This window comes from Schistocerca americana, unplaced genomic scaffold, assembly GCF_021461395.2.
Source record: "Schistocerca americana isolate TAMUIC-IGC-003095 unplaced genomic scaffold, iqSchAmer2.1 HiC_scaffold_1202, whole genome shotgun sequence".
NCBI classification, from domain to species: domain Eukaryota; kingdom Metazoa; phylum Arthropoda; class Insecta; order Orthoptera; family Acrididae; genus Schistocerca; species Schistocerca americana.
The window spans coordinates 32579-36804 of record NW_025725267.1 but is presented as its reverse complement, the minus strand read 5'-3'; the positions used below and the strand labels follow the sequence as shown (position 1 = coordinate 36804).

Below are 4226 nucleotides of genomic sequence, written 5' to 3'. Positions count from 1 at the left end.
CGAGTGATCCACCGTCCTGGGTGATCTTTTTCTGAGTTTCCACTGTCTCTTTCAAGACAGTTGCATAGGCGGGACGTAGGCGTGTGGCGGCCCCTGTTCAAGCGTTCTGTGTCCAACGGCCTCACGGCCGATGGGCGTCGTACGGCTCCACACCGGAGCGGACAGGCAGTCGGGCGAAAGTCATTCAAAACCGGCGCCAGGCGCCAGGTGCCGCAGGCCAGCCGCTCCAGCGCTTCAGCGCTCGTACCACACAACATTGGCGTTAGTTTTGAGACGCACGCGTGGTTCCGCACGCGGCGCACGGCTACTGCGAGCCGTACAGGTAGCGTGTTGCGCGACACGACACGCACATCGAAAGACATGCAGTCTAGTCGGTAATGATCCTTCCGCAGGTTCACCTACGGAAACCTTGTTACGACTTTTACTTCCTCTAAATGATCAAGTTTGGTCATCTTTCCGGTAGCATCGGCAACGACAGAGTCAATGCCGCGTACCAGTCCGAAGACCTCACTAAATCATTCAATCGGTAGTAGCGACGGGCGGTGTGTACAAAGGGCAGGGACGTAATCAACGCGAGCTTATGACTCGCGCTTACTGGGAATTCCTCGTTCATGGGGAACAATTGCAAGCCCCAATCCCTAGCACGAAGGAGGTTCAGCGGGTTACCCCGACCTTTCGGCCTAGGAAGACACGCTGATTCCTTCAGTGTAGCGCGCGTGCGGCCCAGAACATCTAAGGGCATCACAGACCTGTTATTGCTCAATCTCGTGCGGCTAGAAGCCGCCTGTCCCTCTAAGAAGAAAAGTAATCGCTGACAGCACGAAGGATGTCACGCGACTAGTTAGCAGGCTAGAGTCTCGTTCGTTATCGGAATTAACCAGACAAATCGCTCCACCAACTAAGAACGGCCATGCACCACCACCCACCGAATCAAGAAAGAGCTATCAATCTGTCAATCCTTCCGGTGTCCGGGCCTGGTGAGGTTTCCCGTGTTGAGTCAAATTAAGCCGCAGGCTCCACTCCTGGTGGTGCCCTTCCGTCAATTCCTTTAAGTTTCAGCTTTGCAACCATACTTCCCCCGGAACCCAAAAGCTTTGGTTTCCCGGAGGCTGCCCGCCGAGTCATCGGAGGAACACTGCGGCGGATCGCTGGCTGGCATCGTTTATGGTTAGAACTAGGGCGGTATCTGATCGCCTTCGAACCTCTAACTTTCGTTCTTGATTAATGAAAACATACTTGGCAAATGCTTTCGCTTCTGTTCGTCTTGCGACGATCCAAGAATTTCACCTCTAACGTCGCAATACGAATGCCCCGCCTGTCCCTATTAATCATTACCTCGGGTTCCGAAAACCAACAAAATAGAACCGAGGTCCTATTCCATTATTCCATGCACACAGTATTCAGGCGGGCTTGCCTGCTTTAAGCACTCTAATTTGTTCAAAGTAAACGTGCCGGCCCACCGAGACACTCACTCAAGAGCACCCTGGTAGGATTGCAACGGGGTCCGCCTCGGGACGCACGAGCACGCACGAGGCGCGTCGCACGCCTTCAGCTCGCCCCACCGGCAGGACGTCCCACGATACATGCCAGTTAAACACCGACGGGCGGTGAACCAACAGCGTGGGACACAAATCCAACTACGAGCTTTTTAACCGCAACAACTTTAATATACGCTATTGGAGCTGGAATTACCGCGGCTGCTGGCACCAGACTTGCCCTCCAATAGATACTCGTTAAAGGATTTAAAGTGTACTCATTCCGATTACGGGGCCTCGGATGAGTCCCGTATCGTTATTTTTCGTCACTACCTCCCCGTGCCGGGAGTGGGTAATTTGCGCGCCTGCTGCCTTCCTTGGATGTGGTAGCCGTTTCTCAGGCTCCCTCTCCGGAATCGAACCCTGATTCCCCGTTACCCGTTACAACCATGGTAGGCGCAGAACCTACCATCGACAGTTGATAAGGCAGACATTTGAAAGATGCGTCGCCGGTACGAGGACCGTGCGATCAGCCCAAAGTTATTCAGAGTCACCAAGGCAAACGGACCGGACGAGCCGACCGATTGGTTTTGATCTAATAAAAGCGTCCCTTCCATCTCTGGTCGGGACTCTGTTTGCATGTATTAGCTCTAGAATTACCACAGTTATCCAAGTAACGTGGGTACGATCTAAGGAACCATAACTGATTTAATGAGCCATTCGCGGTTTCACCTTAATGCGGCTTGTACTGAGACATGCATGGCTTAATCTTTGAGACAAGCATATGACTACTGGCAGGATCAACCAGGGAGCTGCGTCAACTAGAGCTGAGCAGCCGGCCGCCCGGGAGTGTGTCCCGGGGGCCCGCGCGAACACGCAAGCGTCCGCTCAATTATTCTGCAAACAGGAGGAGGCTGAGCTCCCCTGCACAATACACCTCGAAACCCTCTCAGGTCCCGGCGGCGCGCAGCGCCGTCCTAAGTACTTGGTCGGGTTCGAGAGAGGCGCAATCGCCCGGAGTTTGGCGAGTAGACGCTTTAGGTGCGACCACCCGTGCTCCCAACTGAGCTTGCCGCTGCCGACAGAGGCCCGGGAGCGTGCTGTCGTGGCATTGCCGGCGGGAGACAACACGCGCCACCTACGGTGGCCGGCAGCTCCAACGCCAGCGCCACAGAAGGACAAAAGCCCCACTTGGGTGCCGAAGCGAACTCTCCCAGCACAGCGCACGCGCCAACACGTCCGCACAGCTGCGATACAAACCACCTGCGAGAACCGCAGAGGCGACCGAGCAGCAGACGGCGTCGCGGCGCCGAGCGCCGGGCGGCGGCGCATCCTCAGCGCACACAGTCCTCAATCGGACCAGCACACTGCAGATGTCCACCGCGCTTCGCACCGGGCCCGCGAGGACCTACTTTGGCCGCACGGCGCCGCGTGCAGGGTGCGCCGGCGCGCAGCTGCGCCGCCTGCCGCCTCCGTCGGCCGGCGCGCCTGCCACTGGCCGCCCCCACCAGCCGGCTGTAGCGCGTGCGCCCACGCACCGCGCGGCCAGCACGCCGGGAGGCCCCCCCTCACCGGCCGGGGACGGTCCCACCCAGCCACCGCCGCGTATCGCTTCACACCCACATGCCATTCACGTTCGTGGGCATGGTGGGTATCGCTGAAACAACCGGTTGGTAGCTCAACCGATCGTCGCCATCACTGATTCACCTCTAGCGAGAACAACCGCACCACAACCGTTTACCAGTTGTTCATTTGCGTAACGTCACCAGCAAACGTAGACGTCCATCGCCATTTGCAAATTCAACGATTGTTGCATGCCTGTGTCAGGTGTCACGACACACTATGTCTGCCCACATACACGCAACAACATGTGCACGCTTCGCGAACACGTGGAAGGTGGCCCCCGTACGTATGCGATGTCCATTGCGCGAACGACTGTCAACCGGCCTCTGTCGCATGTCGCAGATGTGGAACGCAGTGCACCATGCTATCACGGTGTGTGAGAAGAGACGACTACGTCTGACAACACGCGCCACTACATCAACAGACGGCTCATGCTGATCGCCATCCACGGCATACCATACTGCAATCCAGCTCTTATAGGGAGACGACACGTAGCTGAGTGCACAATATTTGGACCGTATGGTTCGCCGTTGTTGGCGCAGTCGTGGTACGGTCACACATGTACCACGATGTATCATTCAGTACATGAGGACCAATGTGCAGTACAGTGTGTGATTTGGACGTACAACATCAGCGGACAGTTGACACACGCCGTACCACAACGTAGGCTGTGCTTCGCCATGCAAATGCCAATGAACAACTGCGAAGGGCATTGAGCATGTACGTCCTGCTGCCATCCGCATTACAGTGTATAGCTGCAAGGTGTTTAACATGAAGCGATACTCTGGGGACCAGGCAGTGCGAGTAGCAAACTATATTGCGGGGGTTGCAGTTAGGCAACACCACACTAATTTAACGCGTCGTATGACAATTACAGAGCAGGTTAAGGCCCAACGTGTGTTGGGTTAAGGCCCAACGTGTGTTGGGTTAAGGCCCAACGTGTGTTGGGTTAAGGCCCAACGTGTGTTGGGTTAAGGCCCAACGTGTGTTGGGTTAAGGCCCAACGTGTGTTGGGTTAAGGCCCAACGTGTGTTGGGTTAAGGCCCAACGTGTGTTGGGTTAAGGCCCAACGTGTGTTGGGTTAAGGCCCAACGTGTGTTGGGTTAAGGCCCAACGTGTGTTGGGTTA

General features: G+C 56.2%; 1 non-coding gene across 1 annotated transcript; it reads right to left on the bottom strand.

Annotated features, from left to right (window-relative positions):
* Window positions 1-375: 375 nt before the first annotated feature.
* LOC124563408 lies at window positions 376-2286 on the bottom strand. Its single transcript, XR_006970156.1, has one exon. It is a non-coding gene; the product is annotated as a small subunit ribosomal RNA (ribosomal RNA).
* Between the last annotated feature and the right edge of the window lie 1940 nt (window positions 2287-4226).